Source organism: Phyllobates terribilis, unplaced genomic scaffold (genome assembly GCF_046119375.1).
Source record: "Phyllobates terribilis strain yellow unplaced genomic scaffold, ASM4611937v1 Scaffold_123__1_contigs__length_5148117, whole genome shotgun sequence".
Lineage (NCBI taxonomy): Eukaryota > Metazoa > Chordata > Amphibia > Anura > Dendrobatidae > Phyllobates > Phyllobates terribilis.
The window spans coordinates 545036-564863 of record NW_027362883.1 but is presented as its reverse complement, the minus strand read 5'-3'; the positions used below and the strand labels follow the sequence as shown (position 1 = coordinate 564863).

Sequence of the window (19828 nt, the reverse complement as noted above, 5' to 3'; positions counted from 1 at the left end):
TGAAAAATCCAATGAGGAGAAGAAAAGCAAAGCCAAAGAGTCCATCCCAAAATCCGACAAACAAGCAAAATGAACAAAAAACATTGAATTCAATTCTTTCTGATTTTAGAAACTGCATTAAAGAAGGGGTGCACCGGTCCTGGAGATACTGCAATACCAGGTCAATGCGTGGAGTGGACAGAGCAAGCTCTTTTTCCATCTCCCTGTTCTAAAAATCCATTTAATATATGGTCCCCAGATAGGGGACGTATCAGATATTAAACTGATAAGAACAGATACTACACTTGATCTTAGCCAAAAGGCCGAGAAGCGATAACCAGAATTGGTTTCAAACTACGGAGCCACCCAAGGATCCTGAAAAGTCCATTTGTGGAGATGAGCTCCTGGACTCCCGTTAAGAAGACATGTTGTCAACCTCTAGATCCCTTACATGCCTGCACTTTTCGGCTTGCTGCTGCTGCAATCCACGCGTTTTAGATCTGCATAACTCCACCTCTTTAAACACAGCACCTTCACCCCCTGCTGTTCCCACCCGCCTCAACACCGTTGGAAGGGAGGAGAACCAATTAAGGCGGGGGGTGGGGTGGAACGAGCAGCTGTCTACCCTTAGCAGGAGGGCTCCTGATTACATACCTCTCCTGCTGCTGCTGCTGCTGGCTGTCCAGCAGCAGACTGAAGGTGGCTGCTGCTGTGCACAGGTATATAAAGGCTCAGAGCCTATTATGACACGCGCAGCCAGCGTTCCATTGCCACATTCCATCTACTGCAGGCAGGATACCTGGCTGGCTGAATGTCGCTGAGAAGCTCACAGAGACCGCCATAAGCAACAGTTTAACAGAATGCCACAGACTAATCAACCAAACTTTTTGGGTTGGGTTCTCTTTTATAGTCTGCAGGCATTAAATGAAAGAAGTCAGTGTTCCAGCAGAAGGAGACAACGTTTCAGAAAAGGCATTGTAGCAAACCAAAAAAGAAATTTTAAGCGCAGCAGAGTAACCAGCGCACATACCTGTTAGCTCAGGTGAGTTTAAAAGGCTGCTGTTGATAACAAGGGCATTTGCTAAATAGATGGTGTGTGTGCAACAATATACTGAAAGGTCAATTATATTGTGCAGCTTATCTCACCACCTGTAGTTATTTAGGTGAAAGCTCCAAAATGCTTGCCTAATATGTCTGTTTATCCAAAAGGAAGTAAAAAGGGAGAGCTAGAAAGATAGCATTGCATCACATTACATGGCAATGCAATGCACAGTTGCTGAAGTTGAACCAAAATGAGCTTGTAATCTGGCTTCTGCAACTTTGAACATGAAAAATCCAATGAGGAGAAGAAAAGCAAAGCCAAAGAGTCCATCCCAAAATCCGACAAACAAGCAAAATGAACAAAAAACATTGAATTCAATTCTTTCTGATTTTAGAAACTGCATTAAAGAAGGGGTGCACCGGTCCTGGAGATACTGCAATACCAGGTCAATGCGTGGAGTGGACAGAGCAAGCTCTTTTTCCATCTCCCTGTTCTAAAAATCCATTTAATATATGGTCCCCAGATAGGGGACGTATCAGATATTAAACTGATAAGAACAGATACTACACTTGATCTTAGCCAAAAGGCCGAGAAGCGATAACCAGAATTGGTTTCAAACTACGGAGCCACCCAAGGATCCTGAAAAGTCCATTTGTGGAGATGAGCTCCTGGACTCCCGTTAAGAAGACATGTTGTCAACCTCTAGATCCCTTACATGCCTGCACTTTTCGGCTTGCTGCTGCTGCAATCCACGCGTTTTAGATCTGCATAACTCCACCTCTTTAAACACAGCACCTTCACCCCCTGCTGTTCCCACCCGCCTCAACACCGTTGGAAGGGAGGAGAACCAATTAAGGCGGGGGGTGGGGTGGAACGAGCAGCTGTCTACCCTTAGCAGGAGGGCTCCTGATTACATACCTCTCCTGCTGCTGCTGCTGCTGGCTGTCCAGCAGCAGACTGAAGGTGGCTGCTGCTGTGCACAGGTATATAAAGGCTCAGAGCCTATTATGACACGCGCAGCCAGCGTTCCATTGCCACATTCCATCTACTGCAGGCAGGATACCTGGCTGGCTGAATGTCGCTGAGAAGCTCACAGAGACCGCCATAAGCAACAGTTTAACAGAATGCCACAGACTAATCAACCAAACTTTTTGGGTTGGGTTCTCTTTTATAGTCTGCAGGCATTAAATGAAAGAAGTCAGTGTTCCAGCAGAAGGAGACAACGTTTCAGAAAAGGCATTGTAGCAAACCAAAAAAGAAATTTTAAGCGCAGCAGAGTAACCAGCGCACATACCTGTTAGCTCAGGTGAGTTTAACCCCTTAATAACATCTGACGTACTAATACGCGTCTGTGCCCTGGGACTTAAGAGCCAGACCCGTATTAGTACGTCATCGCGATCGCGCCCGCACACAGGCTGTGCGGGCGCGATCGCCGCCGGGTGTCAGCTGATTGTCACAGCTGACACCCGGTACTATGTGCAGGGAGCGGTCACGCACCGCTCCCAGCACATTAACCCCCGCGATGCTGCGATCGAAGTCGATCGAAGTCGATCGCGGCATTGCGGGGGCAAGGGGAGGTGATCGGCGATACTCACCTCCTCTTCCGGCTTCCAGCGCAGTCTGCAAAGGCTTCCCGGGTGTTGCCATGACGACCCGATGTCGTCATGACAACATCCGGGTCACCAGAGAGCAGGAAGATTGCTTGGACATGCGCAGTGCATCTCCAAGCAATCTTCACACTGTGCATTTCTGACAGCTTGCATGGCATAGGGATGGTGCTCCATTCCTGTGCCATGCAGGCGATCAGAAAAAAAAAAGTGAAAGTCCCAGAGTGGGACAAAGTAATAAAGTGTATAAACTGTGTGAAAGTGGAAAAAAAAAAAAAAAAAAATGTGCAAAAATATTATAAAAAAATAAAAAAAATAATACACCAAAAATAAAAATATAATGTACCCATCAATAAATATTATTATAAAAAAAATAAAAAAAAAACAATAAAAGTACACATATTTGGTATCGCCGCGTCCGGAACAACCTGACTTATAAAACTGTCCCACTAGTTAACCCCTTCAGTGAACACGGTAAAAAAAAAAAAAAAAAAACCAAGCAAAAAACAATGCTTTATCACCATACCGCCAAACAAAAAGTGGAATAACACGCGATCAAAAAGACGCATATAAATAAAAATGATACCGCTGAAAACGTAATCTCGTCCCGCAAAAAACAAGCCGCAATATAGCTCCATCAGCCGAAAAATAAAAAAGTTATAGCTCTCAGAATAAAGCGATACTAAAAAATATTTTTTTCTATAAAATAGCTTTTATTGTGTATAAGCGCCAAAACATAGAAAAATGATACAAATGTGGTACCGCTGTAAACGTACTGACCCGAAGAGTAAAGCTGCCTCATCAATTTTACCACACGCGGAACAGAATAAAAAAAAAAAAAAAAAACAATTCCTGAATTGTTGGTTTTTGTTTATTCTGCCTCCCAAAAATCGGAATAGAAAGCGATCAAAAAATGTCACGTGCCTGAAAATGGCACCAATAACAACGTCAAGTCATCCTGCAAAAAACGAGCCGTCACATGACTGTCTGCCAAAATCTGGAAAAATTATAGCTCTCAAAATATGGCGATGCAAAAACTAGATTTTACAAAAAATGCGTCTTTTAGTGTGTGACAGCTGTCAGTCATAAAAACCCCATATGATTCTGGCATTGCTGTAATCACACCGACCCGAAGAATAAAGTCGTCTAATCACTTATACCGCACAAGGAACGGCGTCAAAAATAAACTCTTGAGTTAGGATTGGGCTAGGGTTAGGGCTGGGTTTGGGGCTAGGGCTGTGCTGGGGCTAGGGTTGTGCTGGGGCTAGGGTTGTGCTGGGGCTAGGGTTGTGCTGGGGCTAGGGTTGTGCTAGGGTTAGGGCTGGGGTTGGGATTTTTTTCAAAAGTAAGAAAAAAAGATGACGATATGGCGACTAGTGTTGAGAGCAAGTGCTCGCTACTTGAGTTTGCATCGGGTGCTCTGGTATGCATTTAGTATCGTGGGTATTTGAGTGACATGCTCGAGTCTCTGCCCCATATGCTTCGCGGCCAAAAAACTTTATGGGGATTGCCTGCCATGCACGAGCGATCCCCGCATGTTTTTTTTTGGGTGTCTAATAACCGTGAAACATGCGGAGCAGGGACTCGAGCATGTCACTCGAGCACACGCTGTACATGGTGCATACCTGAGTACCCGATGCAAACTCAAGTAGCGAGCACTTGCGCTCAAGAATAATGAAAACTTATTCAATATGATGACCTAATGTAAACAAATAATGTGCCGTACCTCTGGGTTCAAAATGTTCACTATACACCTTAATAAAATCTTTGAGGGGTATAGTTTCCAAAATGGGGACACTTGTGGGGGAGCTCCACTGTTTAGGCACATCAAGGGCTCTCCAAACGCGACATGGTGTCCGCTAACAAATTGAATGGAAAATCGGCTCAAATTGTTAGCGGACGCCATGTTGCGTTTGGAGAGCCCCTGTGTGTCCAAACATTGGAGCTCCCCCACAAGTGACCCCATTTTGGAAACTAGACCCCCCAAGGCACCTATCTAGATGCATAGTGAGCACTTAGAACCCCCATGTGCTTCACAAATTGATTCGTAAAAATGAAAAAGTGAAAATAAAACACTTTTTCATTTTTATGAATCAATTTGTGAAGCACCTGGGGTTCCAAGTGCTCACTATGAATCTAGATAGGTGCCTTGGGGGGTCTAGTTTCCAAAATGGGGTCACTTGTGGGGGAGCTCCAATGTTTGGGCACACAGGGACTCTCTAAATGCAACATGGTATCCGCTAACAAATTGAATGGAAAATCGGCTCAAATTGTTAGCGGACACCACATTGCGTTTGGAGAGCCCCTCTGTGCCCAAACTTTGGAGCTCCCCCACAAGTGACCCCATTTTGGAAACTAGACCCCCCAAGGCACCTTTCTAGATGCATAGTGAGCACTTGGAACCCCCAGGTGCTTCACAAATTGATTCGTAAAAATGAAAAAGTGAAAAAAAAAACACTTTTTCATTTTTATGAATCAATTTGTGAAGCACCTGGGGTTCCAAGTGCTCACTATGAATCTAGATAGGTGCCTTGGGGGGTCTAGTTTCCAAAATGGGGTCACTTGTGGGGGAGCTCCAATGTTTGGGCACACAGGGACTCTCTAAATGCAACATGGTATCCGCTAACAAATTGAATGGAAAATCGGCTCAAATTGTTAGCGGACACCACATTGCGTTTGGAGAGCCCCTCTGTGCACAAACTTTGGAGCTCCCCCACAAGTGACCCCATTTTGGAAACTAGACCCACCAAGGCACCTTTCTAGATGCATAGTGAGCACTTGGAACCCCCAGGTGCTTCACAAATTGATTCGTAAAAATGAAAAAGTGAAAAAAAAAACACTTTTTCATTTTTATGAATCAATTTGTGAAGAACCTGGGGTTCCAAGTGCTCACTATGAATCTAGATAGGTGCCTTGGGGGGTCTAGTTTCCAAAATGGGGTCACTTGTGGGGGAGCTCCAATGTTTGGGCACACAGGGACTCTCCAAATGCAACATGATACCCGCTAACAAATTGTCGGCTCAAATTGTTAGCGGATATCATGTTGCATTTGGAGAGTCCCTGTGTGCCCAAACATTGGAGCTCCTCCACAAGTGACCCCATTTTGGAAACTAGACCCCCCAAGGCACCTATCTAGATGCATAGTGAGCACTTGGAACCCCTAGGTGCTTCACAAATTAATTCGTAAAAATGAAAAAGTGTTTTTTTTTTCACTTTTTCATTATTACGAATCAATTTGTGAAGCACCTGGGGGTTCCAAGTGCTCACTATGCATCTAGAAAGGTTCCTTGGGGGGTCTAGTTTCCAAAATGGGGTCACTTGTGGGGGAGCTCCAAAGTTTGGGCACAGAGGGGCTCTCCAAACGCAATGTGGTGTCCGCTAACAATTTGAGCCGATTTTCCATTCAATTTGTTAGCGGATACCATGTTGCATTTAGAGAGTCCCTGTGTGCCCAAACATTGGAGCTCCCCCACAAGTGACCCCATTTTGGAAACTAGACCCCCCAAGGCACCTATCTAGATGCATAGTGAGCACTTGGAACCCCTAGGTGCTTCACAAATTGATTCGTAAAAATGAAAAAGTGTTTTTTTTTTTCACTTTTTCATTATTACGAATCAATTTGTGAAGCACCTGGGGGTTCCAAGTGCTCACTATGCATCTAGAAAGGTGCCTTGGGGGGTCTAGTTTCCAAAATGGGGTCACTTGTGGGGGAGCTCCAAAGTTTGGGCACAGAGAAGCTCTCCAAACGCAATGTGGTGTCCGCTAACAATTTGAGCCGATTTTCCATTCAATTTGTTAGCGGATACCATGTTGCATTTAGAGAGTCCCTGTGTGCCCAAACATTGGAGCTCTCCCACAAGTGACCCCATTTTGGAAACTAGACCCCCCAAGGCACCTATCTAGATGCATAGTGAGCAGTTGGAACCCCCAGGTGCTTCACAAATTGATTCATAAAAATGAAAAAGTGTTTTTTTTTTCACTTTTTCATTGTTACGAATCAATTTGTGAAGCACCTGGGGGTTCCAAGTGCTCACTATGCATCTAGATAGGTGCCTTGGGGGGTCTAGTTTCCAAAATGGGGTCACTTGTGGGGGAGCTCCAATGTTTGGGCACACAGCAGCTCTCCAAACGCAACATGGTGTCGCTAACAATTTGAGCCAATTTTGCGTTAAATTTGTTAGCGGACACCATGTTGCATTTAGAGAGCCGCTGTGTGCCCAAATATTGGAGCTCCCCCACAAGTGACCCAATTTTGGAAACTAGACCACCCAAGGCACCTATCTAGATGCATAGTGAGCACTTGGAACCCTCAGGTGCTTCACAAATTGATTCATACAAATGAAAAAGTGTTTTTTTTTTCACTTTTTCATTGTTACGAATCAATTTGTGAAGCACCTGGGGGTTCCAAGTGCTCACTATGCATCTAGATAGGTGCCTTGGGGGGTCTAGTTTCCAAAATGGAGTCACTTGTGGGGGAGCTCCAATGTTTGGGCACACAGGGACTCTCTAAATGCAACATGGTGTCCTCTAACAAATTTAACGGAAAATCGGCTCAAATTGTTAGCGACACCATGTTGCGTTTGGAGAGCCGCTGTGTGCCCAAACATTGGAGCTCCCCCACAAGTGACCCCATTTTGGAAACTAGACCCCCCAAGGCACCTATCTAGATGCATTGTGAGCACTTGGAACACTCAGGTGCTTCACAAATTGATTCATAAAAATGAAAAAGTGTTTTTTTTTTCACTTTTTCATTGTTACGAATCAATTTGTGAAGCACCTGGGGGTTCCAAGTGCTCACTATGCATCTAGAAAGGTGCCTTGGTGGGTCTAGTTTCCAAAATGGGGTCACTTGTGGGGGAGCTCCAAAGTTTGGGCACACATGGGCTCTCCAAAGACAACATGGCGTCCGCTAATTATTCAAGCAAATTTTACAATCAAAAAGTCAAATAGCGCTCCTTCCCTTCCGAGCCCTGCCGTGCGCCCAAACAGTATTTTTTCCCCAAATATTGGGTATCTGCGTGCCCAGGGGAAATTGCACAACAAATTTTGGGGTCCATTTTTTCTTGTTACCCCTGTGAAAATAAAAAAAATTGGGTCTAAATTAACATTTTTGTGAAAAAAGTTAAATGTTCATTTTTTTCTTCCACATTCAAAAAATTCCTGTGAAGCACCTGAAGGTTTAATAAAGTTCTTCAATGTGGTTTTGAGCACCTTGAGGGGTGCAGTTTTTAGAATGGTGTCACTTTTGGGTATTTTCTGTCATAAAGACCTCTCAAAGTGACTTCAAATGTGATGTGGTCCCTAAAAAAATGGTTTTGTAAATTTTGTTGGAAAAATGAGAAATCGCTGGTCAACTTTTAACCCTTATAGCTCCCTAACAAAAAAAAATTTTGGTTCCAAAATTGTGCTGATGTAAAGTAGACATGTGGGAAATGTTATTTATTAACTCTTTTGTGTGACATATCGCTCTGATTTCAGGGCTTAAAAATTCAAATTTTGAAAATTGCTAAATTTTCAAAATTTTCGCCAAATTTCCGTTTTTTTCACAAATAAACGCAAGTGATATCGAAGAAATTTTTCCACAATCATGAAGTACAATATGTCACGAAAAAACAATCTCAGAATCAGGGGGATCCGTTGAAGCGTTCGAGAGTAAATACCTCATAAAGTGACAGTGGTCAGAATTGTAAAAATTGGCCCGGTCATTAACGTGCAAACCACCCGCGGGGCTTAAGGGGTTAAAAGGCTGCTGTTGATAACAAGGGCATTTGCTAAATAGATGGTGTGTGTGCAACAATATACTGAAAGGTCAATTATATTGTGCAGCTTATCTCACCACCTGTAGTTATTTAGGTGAAAGCTCCAAAATGCTTGCCTAATATGTCTGTTTATCCAAAAGGAAGTAAAAAGGGAGAGCTAGAAAGATAGCATTGCATCACATTACATGGCAATGCAATGCACAGTTGCTGAAGTTGAACCAAAATGAGCTTGTAATCTGGCTTCTGCAACTTTGAACATGAAAAATCCAATGAGGAGAAGAAAAGCAAAGCCAAAGAGTCCATCCCAAAATCCGACAAACAAGCAAAATGAACAAAAAACATTGAATTCAATTCTTTCTGATTTTAGAAACTGCATTAAAGAAGGGGTGCACCGGTCCTGGAGATACTGCAATACCAGGTCAATGCGTGGAGTGGACAGAGCAAGCTCTTTTTCCATCTCCCTGTTCTAAAAATCCATTTAATATATGGTCCCCAGATAGGGGACGTATCAGATATTAAACTGATAAGAACAGATTTTTTTTTTAATTTGGCTATCCCCTCACAGGGATAAAACCAGTTTTATTTAAAAATTACACAGATGTACAGAAATAAAAGCAACATTTTACATCATTACAAATTTTTATACATTGTCTCGAAACATACGAGACTTAAAAACATAAATTATTCAAATAGGATAAAAATTTGCATATATTCAAATTAATAAAATGTTACAAAAATTCAAAATGTGTTCCATACATTGACATCCCATTTTAGGGAGATATTTGGATTATTTTTTTTATCTAATAAAAAATATACATACATTTCACTTAAACAAAAACTAAAAACATCATTTAAAGACAATTCATCATGATTAAAAATTAAAATATTTCGGGCTTTCCAGAGAGCTATTTTGGCGCAATTTATTGTCTTCCATGCCATAATTTTTTGGTCTTCTGTTGGGCATTCCATAAGTCCATAAAGTATTGTGGCGTAGTTAAAGTCTTTGAGGTCTGCCACTTTTTCCATCAGAGGGAGCAATTTTCTCCAGAACGCTTTTGCAAAAGGACAAGTCCATAGTAGATGTTTCACTGATTCCTCCTCTTGACATCCGCTTCTTGGGCAAATGGCAGACCTCACGAGTCCTCTTCTATGTTGGAATGCCCGGCACGGAAGACATTGGTGTGCGCAGCTCCAAGCCAAATCTTTCTGTATATTAAAAAGATATTTTGCATTAATGACTTTCCATATATTCAATATTTGTTCATCATCATAGCGCTCAATGTTACATAACTCTTCATTTTTACAAAGACTTTTAATTAATTTCTTACTATTTTGTAGATCTCCCGCTTCTTTACCCCCTAAATTAAAATGAATCACTATTTTTTCTAAAATTAAATAATGCGTTGGCAGTTTAAAAGCATATGGAGATGATAAAACCGTTTCAAACCACCCAAACTTTCTCATAAAAAAAAGTGTTATAGCGCATAAAAAAGGACCAATAGTGATTTTTAAAAAGGGCATTAAAACAGAAGCAAAAAAATTTAATTAAAAGGAACCTACTAAAATCTGGAAAGTCTTTCCCACCTTTGAGCTTTGGTTTTGTTACAATTTCTCTTTTTAATTTCTCCATCTTAGAACTCCAGAAAAAAGTAAAACATGCTTTAGTGATCTTTTTTAAAATATTTACAGGGGGAGGGAAAACCAAACTCAAATACAATAAAAGAGGCAAAATTACCATTTTTATAATTAATACTTTACCCTCCATCGTTAATTTTCTCATATTCCACATACATATTTTCGTATTCACTTTCTGAGCTACCGCCTCCCAGTTATTTAGACCATTATTGGATTCACAGAAAGAAATACCTAAAATATTAATAGAGTCAGTTATTGGAATAAAAACATCGTGTAAAATCATCTCCCCAATATTTAAAATACTACTCTTATTAAAATTAACCTTAAAACCAGAAGCTGTACAAAAGGATTGGATCTGTTTGAGTGAGTTTTGTAGTGATGGTGCATCTCGGCAAAGGACCGCCACATCGTCCATGTAACCCACCACTTTTGCTTCTGTTCCTTTGCTTCCAGGTAGAGGGATACCACATATTTGTCTATCTCTACGGATTGCACATAAAAGTGGCTCAAGAGCACAAATAAAAAGTAGTGGGGACAGGGGGCACCCCTGTTTTACCCCTGATTTTAAAAAAACATCTTGTGTCTTGAAACCATTTACTAAAATCTTACTTGTGCAGTCCTTATAAAACGCTTTAAGAGATAATAAAAACCTTTCTGGTATGCCCATTTTTTCTAAAACCTTAAAAAGATAAAAATGAGAAATCTGATCAAAAGCTTTTTCGAAGTCAATTGATAAAATTGCCATCTTCCCTTTTCTGTTTTTAATGTCTTCAATACAGTCTTTAACAAGGTTTAGATTGTCCCAGATACTGCGCTCAGGCACACCACATACTTGGTTTGAGTGGATTATTTTTCCTATAATTTTTTTAAGGCGGTTTGCACAAATTTTTGCCATTATTTTATAGTCACAGTTTAGTAGGGTTATAGGTCTCCAGTTTTTTAAGTCTGTCTTATCACCTTTCTTATATAATAATGAGACCTCCCCTTTTTTCCAGGATTTTAATAAAACCTTATCATTAAAAACTTCAGTAAAAACATAAAACAGATCCTCTTTTAAAATATCATAAAATTTTACATAAAACTCTATAGGAATACCGTCTGATCCAGGGACTTTTCCAATTTTAAAACTTTTTATGGTTTGTAAAATTTCTTCTTCTGTTATGTTTTGTGATAAAAACTCTTGGGAGGCGGTATCTAAAACAGATGTTATTTCTTCTAGAGAATTTTGCATTATATTTTCATCTATTCTTTTATCATTAAAAAGATTAAAATAGTAACCATGTACCTTTTCCAAAATTTTTCCCATATTTTTCTCTTCATCTATATCTTCAATTACTGTTTTTTTCTCTCTAATTTTTTTAAAAAAATATCTAGAACATTTTTCGTCTTCCTCCACGTGTTTTATTCTGGAGCGGAAAATGAGCTCTTTCCCTTTTTGTTCTAGTGATTTTGTTATTTCTTCTTTCAGTATTTTAATATCTTTTTCTACTTCTAGACCATTTTCTCTAAGTTTATATAAGGTCTGTAACCGGGTATTTAAATTATTATATAATTCTAGCTTTTCTTTTGCTTTATATATGCTTTTCTTAATAAAAAAATCTTTTATTTTTTTTTTCATTTTATCCCACCAGGCACTTATAGGGACATTTACATCTTTCTTCCTCCTGCAGTTTTTATAAAATTCAATAAAATCCGATAAAATCTTAGAATCATTTAAAAGGGATACATTCATTTTCCAAGTTTTTTTCCCACATTTTTTATTAGCATTAATTTTTACACTAAAAGATAAAAATTTATGATCTGAGAAGATATTATCGTGGGTTTCACATTTATCAGGTAAAATTTGTTCTGAACCGAATATAAAATCTATTCTTGAACTGCAATTTAAATTGCTCCAGGTAAAGCCGGCTTCTACTGAACTAGTCTTGTTGCATTCTTTATAAATATCAACAAGTCTAAAATCACTTAAAATATTACTTAACATACCGGTAGTTTTGTCATAGTTTCTACTTACGGCTGTAGAGCGCCGACTTTCACCCTTTAAAATACAATTAAAATCACCTGCCAAGATAAAAGGTTCAGAGGTATTAATAAATAATGGTAAAATCTCTAACATGTCAGCTCTTTCATTTTTATCTGGGGACCCATAAAAATTTAAAAATTGCCATTTTACACCATTAATAAAAGCTTTAACTAATAACATACGACCTGGTAAAATCTCTTGGATAAAATCAATTTGAACGTTTCCCTTAAAAAGTATAGCTATCCCTGCTGATCCGGTAACATTTGACCCGGACCACACTGATGGGCCACATTTCCAATCCTCTTTGTATTTTTTGTAGGATACTGTGTGCGGGATATTGCATTCCTGTAAAAAGAAGACGGAAGCCGTAAGACAAGTTAAAAAATTAAATAATGTTACTCTTCTGGTATTTGATTTTAGACCCCTCACATTTAGGGAAATGCCCTTAAGTTCTGCCATTGGAGGAAAGTAAAAAAATTATATAAAACAGAAATACGGAACTTACTTCCTATCCGCTGAACCGGCCAGACCACTTACGCTCGAGCTACTTCCCTCGTCCGAATTTATCGTAAGTAAGGACTCCATGGAGGAGGAACTTGACTCACCAAGACAATGACCCAACGCTACATGTGAGTAGCTTGGGAGACAACTAAGAGGAACAGCACCCTGGGTCTCCATGGGCTGGCCATTGAGATCCTTATCAGGTGGGTCCCCAGGTGGCTCCCCTGCACCCAGGGGAGGCCGACACACAGGGGAAGGTTGGGTACAAGGCAATGTACCCGAGCTCACGGAGCTGGCAAGGCCCGGCTCCCCACCGGGGTCAGCAGGGTCCGGGACTTTTGGGGGACCAACGTCCACCTCCCCACCAGGAGATGTGTCCATCTGATCCCCATCAGCCGCTCCATTCGAACCATCTTTCTTCCCTCTTTTCTTTTTATGGGGACCCACCGTAGTCCAGTTAGCCTCAGACTCAGGCCCAGGAAACCCAGTTTTTGCCTCGGGCTCGGTGTCAACCTTCTGCCGGTCTCTTTTGGTTTTACCGATCATGCCCTTTTGTTCCTTTTCTGCCTTTCTTTTAGCCTCCCTGTTGTCTTGGTGCCAACTTTTCCTCACTGCTTGGGAGTTACCCTTCATTACCTCTGAGCTTTCCTCATCACTCGAATTGCCCTCTTTGCTCGCTGAGGCTCCAGGTTGTTGTTCCTCCTCCTGAGGGGTGGTCTGACCTGTTGGTTCATTTTCGGATGTCCTGGCCTTTTCCTTCCGTCTCTGTTCGGCCTCCCAGAACCTATGTGGGCATGAAAAATAAAAATGACCAGGTTTTTGGCAGAAATTACATTTTTTATCATGAGGACATTCTTTGGTGTCATGTTCTGTACTAGCACAGTTTCTATAGGTTGCCTCACAGTCATCCTTAAAATGGCCATATTTTCCACAGTTTCTACAAAAGGGTGGCATACCAGAAAAAAAGAAGTCTCCATTTGAGGAACCTATTTTAAAACGTGCAGGAGGGAGTTTCACACCGCCTGGGAAATTAGGGTCTCTTTCACATGTTACTAGAAATTTTCATTTGGACGTCCATATGTGAAACTCATTAAGTACTTTCCCTATACATTTTACACTTTTAAAGTACATTGAAACAAAACATGTTAGTTCCACTGAAGTAACGAAAGGAGAAAATACTTTAAGGATTACCATTTTTACCTCATCCAGGACGTGCTTGATAACTTGTATTCCTTTTAGAATAGGATTGTTTTTTGCCTTTCTGGCTCTTACCAGGACATCCTGAAAAATGCCTTCCCCGGTGAAGGTGATGTCATAATCGCCACGCCTCGGATAATCCTGGATAGAGAGAATCTCGTTCTTCTGCACATGAAAGAGCCCTTCAAGCACGTCCTGGACTACGTACCGCAATTTCCTTTCATCACTTCCGCCCTCTGTGAAATGAATACGGATAGTGTTTTTAAGCCTCGCATAGTGAGGCACGAGGTTGGGGTCAACCTCCATGGTAACGCAACAAGAAAAAGCAAATCGCAAACCGCTTGCAATCTGCGCCTTTCAGAGTTCTGTAAACAGAAACACCTGAGAGGCTGGGGGGGATCGCAACCCGTTACCCTGGGACTAAGCCCTCTCCCAATAGCAGCAGGCAGGGGAGCCCACCGAAGTGGGTCACCCTGCAAGGCCGAGGAGAGGGGTACCCGAGTACCTTCTGGACCACAGTCGCCTGTACAAGACACTTGACCGCAGCCAAAAGGCCGAGAAGCGATAACCAGAATTGGTTTCAAACTACGGAGCCACCCAAGGATCCTGAAAAGTCCATTTGTGGAGATGAGCTCCTGGACTCCCGTTAAGAAGACATGTTGTCAACCTCTAGATCCCTTACATGCCTGCACTTTTTGGCTTGCTGCTGCTGCAATCCACGCGTTTTAGATCTGCATAACTCCACCTCTTTAAACACAGCACCTTCACCCCCTGCTGTTCCCACCCGCCTCAACACCGTTGGAAGGGAGGAGAACCAATTAAGGCGGGGGGTGGGGTGGAACGAGCAGCTGTCTACCCTTAGCAGGAGGGCTCCTGATTACATACCTCTCCTGCTGCTGCTGCTGCTGGCTGTCCAGCAGCAGACTGAAGGTGGCTGCTGCTGTGCACAGGTATATAAAGGCTCAGAGCCTATTATGACACGCGCAGCCAGCGTTCCATTGCCACATTCCATCTACTGCAGGCAGGATACCTGGCTGGCTGAATGTCGCTGAGAAGCTCACAGAGACCGCCATAAGCAACAGTTTAACAGAATGCCACAGACTAATCAACCAAACTTTTTGGGTTGGGTTCTCTTTTATAGTCTGCAGGCATTAAATGAAAGAAGTCAGTGTTCCAGCAGAAGGAGACAACGTTTCAGAAAAGGCATTGTAGCAAACCAAAAAAGAAATTTTAAGCGCAGCAGAGTAACCAGCGCACATACCTGTTAGCTCAGGTGAGTTTAAAAGGCTGCTGTTGATAACAAGGGCATTTGCTAAATAGATGGTGTGTGTGCAACAATATACTGAAAGGTCAATTATATTGTGCAGCTTATCTCACCACCTGTAGTTATTTAGGTGAAAGCTCCAAAATGTTTGCCTAATATGTCTGTTTATCCAAAAGGAAGTAAAAAGGGAGAGCTAGAAAGATAGCATTGCATCACATTACATGGCAATGCAATGCACAGTTGCTGAAGTTGAACCAAAATGAGCTTGTAATCTGGCTTCTGCAACTTTGAACATGAAAAATCCAATGAGGAGAAGAAAAGCAAAGCCAAAGAGTCCATCCCAAAATCCGACAAACAAGCAAAATGAACAAAAAACATTGAATTCAATTCTTTCTGATTTTAGAAACTGCATTAAAGAAGGGGTGCACCGGTCCTGGAGATACTGCAATACCAGGTCAATGCGTGGAGTGGACAGAGCAAGCTCTTTTTCCATCTCCCTGTTCTAAAAATCCATTTAATATATGGTCCCCAGATAGGGGACGTATCAGATATTAAACTGATAAGAACAGATACTACACTTGATCTTAGCCAAAAGGCCGAGAAGCGATAACCAGAATTGGTTTCAAACTACGGAGCCACCCAAGGATCCTGAAAAGTCCATTTGTGGAGATGAGCTCCTGGACTCCCGTTAAGAAGACATGTTGTCAACCTCTAGATCCCTTACATGCCTGCACTTTTTGGCTTGCTGCTGCTGCAATCCACGCGTTTTAGATCTGCATAACTCCACCTCTTTAAACACAGCACCTTCACCCCCTGCTGTTCCCACCCGCCTCAACACCGTTGGAAGGGAGGAGAACCAATTAAGGCGGGGGGTGGGGTGGAACGAGCAGCTGTCTACCCTTAGCAGGAGGGCTCCTGATTACATACCTCTCCTGCTGCTGCTGCTGCTGGCTGTCCAGCAGCAGACTGAAGGTGGCTGCTGCTGTGCACAGGTATATAAAGGCTCAGAGCCTATTATGACACGCGCAGCCAGCGTTCCATTGCCACATTCCATCTACTGCAGGCAGGATACCTGGCTGGCTGAATGTCGCTGAGAAGCTCACAGAGACCGCCATAAGCAACAGTTTAACAGAATGCCACAGACTAATCAACCAAACTTTTTGGGTTGGGTTCTCTTTTATAGTCTGCAGGCATTAAATGAAAGAAGTCAGTGTTCCAGCAGAAGGAGACAACGTTTCAGAAAAGGCATTGTAGCAAACCAAAAAAGAAATTTTAAGCGCAGCAGAGTAACCAGCGCACATACCTGTTAGCTCAGGTGAGTTTAAAAGGCTGCTGTTGATAACAAGGGCATTTGCTAAATAGATGGTGTGTGTGCAACAATATACTGAAAGGTCAATTATATTGTGCAGCTTATCTCACCACCTGTAGTTATTTAGGTGAAAGCTCCAAAATGCTTGCCTAATATGTCTGTTTATCCAAAAGGAAGTAAAAAGGGAGAGCTAGAAAGATAGCATTGCATCACATTACATGGCAATGCAATGCACAGTTGCTGAAGTTGAACCAAAATGAGCTTGTAATCTGGCTTCTGCAACTTTGAACATGAAAAATCCAATGAGGAGAAGAAAAGCAAAGCCAAAGAGTCCATCCCAAAATCCGACAAACAAGCAAAATGAACAAAAAACATTGAATTCAATTCTTTCTGATTTTAGAAACTGCATTAAAGAAGGGGTGCACCGGTCCTGGAGATACTGCAATACCAGGTCAATGCGTGGAGTGGACAGAGCAAGCTCTTTTTCCATCTCCCTGTTCTAAAAATCCATTTAATATATGGTCCCCAGATAGGGGACGTATCAGATATTAAACTGATAAGAACAGATACTACACTTGATCTTAGCCAAAAGGCCGAGAAGCGATAACCAGAATTGGTTTCAAACTACGGAGCCACCCAAGGATCCTGAAAAGTCCATTTGTGGAGATGAGCTCCTGGACTCCCGTTAAGAAGACATGTTGTCAACCTCTAGATCCCTTACATGCCTGCACTTTTCGGCTTGCTGCTGCTGCAATCCACGCGTTTTAGATCTGCATAACTCCACCTCTTTAAACACAGCACCTTCACCCCCTGCTGTTCCCACCCGCCTCAACACCGTTGGAAGGGAGGAGAACCAATTAAGGCGGGGGGTGGGGTGGAACGAGCAGCTGTCTACCCTTAGCAGGAGGGCTCCTGATTACATACCTCTCCTGCTGCTGCTGCTGCTGGCTGTCCAGCAGCAGACTGAAGGTGGCTGCTGCTGTGCACAGGTATATAAAGGCTCAGAGCCTATTATGACACGCGCAGCCAGCGTTCCATTGCCACATTCCATCTACTGCAGGCAGGATACCTGGCTGGCTGAATGTCGCTGAGAAGCTCACAGAGACCGCCATAAGCAACAGTTTAACAGAATGCCACAGACTAATCAACCAAACTTTTTGGGTTGGGTTCTCTTTTATAGTCTGCAGGCATTAAATGAAAGAAGTCAGTGTTCCAGCAGAAGGAGACAACGTTTCAGAAAAGGCATTGTAGCAAACCAAAAAAGAAATTTTAAGCGCAGCAGAGTAACCAGCGCACATACCTGTTAGCTCAGGTGAGTTTAAAAGGCTGCTGTTGATAACAAGGGCATTTGCTAAATAGATGGTGTGTGTGCAACAATATACTGAAAGGTCAATTATATTGTGCAGCTTATCTCACCACCTGTAGTTATTTAGGTGAAAGCTCCAAAATGCTTGCCTAATATGTCTGTTTATCCAAAAGGAAGTAAAAAGGGAGAGCTAGAAAGATAGCATTGCATCACATTACATGGCAATGCAATGCACAGTTGCTGAAGTTGAACCAAAATGAGCTTGTAATCTGGCTTCTGCAACTTTGAACATGAAAAATCCAATGAGGAGAAGAAAAGCAAAGCCAAAGAGTCCATCCCAAAATCCGACAAACAAGCAAAATGAACAAAAAACATTGAATTCAATTCTTTCTGATTTTAGAAACTGCATTAAAGAAGGGGTGCACCGGTCCTGGAGATACTGCAATACCAGGTCAATGCGTGGAGTGGACAGAGCAAGCTCTTTTTCCATCTCCCTGTTCTAAAAATCCATTTAATATATGGTCCCCAGATAGGGGACGTATCAGATATTAAACTGATAAGAACAGATACTACACTTGATCTTAGCCAAAAGGCCGAGAAGCGATAACCAGAATTGGTTTCAAACTACGGAGCCACCCAAGGATCCTGAAAAGTCCATTTGTGGAGATGAGCTCCTGGACTCCCGTTAAGAAGACATGTTGTCAACCTCTAGATCCCTTACATGCCTGCACTTTTTGGCTTGCTGCTGCTGCAATCCACGCGTTTTAGATCTGCATAACTCCACCTCTTTAAACACAGCACCTTCACCCCCTGCTGTTCCCACCCGCCTCAACACCGTTGGAAGGGAGGAGAACCAATTAAGGCGGGGGGTGGGGTGGAACGAGCAGCTGTCTACCCTTAGCAGGAGGGCTCCTGATTACATACCTCTCCTGCTGCTGCTGCTGCTGGCTGTCCAGCAGCAGACTGAAGGTGGCTGCTGCTGTGCACAGGTATATAAAGGCTCAGAGCCTATTATGACACGCGCAGCCAGCGTTCCATTGCCACATTCCATCTACTGCAGGCAGGATACCTGGCTGGCTGAATGTCGCTGAGAAGCTCACAGAGACCGCCATAAGCAACAGTTTAACAGAATGCCACAGACTAATCAACCAAACTTTTTGGGTTGGGTTCTCTTTTATAGTCTGCAGGCATTAAATGAAAGAAGTCAGTGTTCCAGCAGAAGGAGACAACGTTTCAGAAAAGGCATTGTAGCAAACCAAAAAAGAAATTTTAAGCGCAGCAGAGTAACCAGCGCACATACCTGTTAGCTCAGGTGAGTTTAAAAGGCTGCTGTTGATAACAAGGGCATTTGCTAAATAGATGGTGTGTGTGCAACAATATACTGAAAGGTCAATTATATTGTGCAGCTTATCTCACCACCTGTAGTTATTTAGGTGAAAGCTCCAAAATGCTTGCCTAATATGTCTGTTTATCCAAAAGGAAGTAAAAAGGGAGAGCTAGAAAGATAGCATTGCATCACATTACATGGCAATGCAATGCACAGTTGCTGAAGTTGAACCAAAATGAGCTTGTAATCTGGCTTCTGCAACTTTGAACATGAAAAATCCAATGAGGAGAAGAAAAGCAAAGCCAAAGAGTCCATCCCAAAATCCGACAAACAAGCAAAATGAACAAAAAACATTGAATTCAATTCTTTCTGATTTTAGAAACTGCATTAAAGAAGGGGTGCACCGGTCCTGGAGATACTGCAATACCAGGTCAATGCGTGGAGTGGACAGAGCAAGCTCTTTTTCCATCTCCCTGTTCTAAAAATCCATTTAATATATGGTCCCCAGATAGGGGACGTATCAGATATTAAACTGATAAGAACAGATACTACACTTGATCTTAGCCAAAAGGCCGAGAAGCGAAACCAGAATTGGTTTCAAACTACGGAGCCACCCAAGGATCCTGAAAAGTCCATTTGTGGAGATGAGCTCCTGGACTCCCGTTAAGAAGACATGTTGTCAACCTCTAGATCCCTTACATGCCTGCACTTTTCGGCTTGCTGCTGCTGCAATCCACGCGTTTTAGATCTGCATAACTCCACCTCTTTAAACACAGCACCTTCACCCCCTGCTGTTCCCACCCGCCTCAACACCGTTGGAAGGGAGGAGAACCAATTAAGGCGGGGGGTGGGGTGGAACGAGCAGCTGTCTACCCTTAG

At 42.3% G+C, this 19828-nt stretch overlaps 7 non-coding genes across 7 annotated transcripts; all 7 read right to left on the bottom strand.

The window, feature by feature from the left end:
* Positions 1-123: 123 nt before the first annotated feature.
* Positions 124-314, bottom strand: LOC141202901 (U2 spliceosomal RNA). The gene has a single exon (XR_012274047.1). It is a non-coding gene; the product is annotated as a U2 spliceosomal RNA (small nuclear RNA).
* A 1115-nt stretch (positions 315-1429) lies between these two features.
* Positions 1430-1620, bottom strand: LOC141202900 (U2 spliceosomal RNA). Its single transcript, XR_012274046.1, has one exon. It is a non-coding gene; the product is annotated as a U2 spliceosomal RNA (small nuclear RNA).
* A 7148-nt stretch (positions 1621-8768) lies between these two features.
* On the bottom strand, positions 8769-8956 carry LOC141202534 (U2 spliceosomal RNA). The gene has a single exon (XR_012273798.1). It is a non-coding gene; the product is annotated as a U2 spliceosomal RNA (small nuclear RNA).
* A 6468-nt stretch (positions 8957-15424) lies between these two features.
* Positions 15425-15615, bottom strand: LOC141202899 (U2 spliceosomal RNA). Its single transcript, XR_012274045.1, has one exon. It is a non-coding gene; the product is annotated as a U2 spliceosomal RNA (small nuclear RNA).
* A 1115-nt stretch (positions 15616-16730) lies between these two features.
* LOC141202897 (U2 spliceosomal RNA) lies at positions 16731-16921 on the bottom strand. Its single transcript, XR_012274044.1, has one exon. It is a non-coding gene; the product is annotated as a U2 spliceosomal RNA (small nuclear RNA).
* A 1115-nt stretch (positions 16922-18036) lies between these two features.
* LOC141202896 (U2 spliceosomal RNA) lies at positions 18037-18227 on the bottom strand. Its single transcript, XR_012274043.1, has one exon. It is a non-coding gene; the product is annotated as a U2 spliceosomal RNA (small nuclear RNA).
* Positions 18228-19342: 1115 nt separating this feature from the next.
* LOC141202264 (U2 spliceosomal RNA) lies at positions 19343-19533 on the bottom strand. Its single transcript, XR_012273542.1, has one exon. It is a non-coding gene; the product is annotated as a U2 spliceosomal RNA (small nuclear RNA).
* Between the last annotated feature and the right edge of the window lie 295 nt (positions 19534-19828).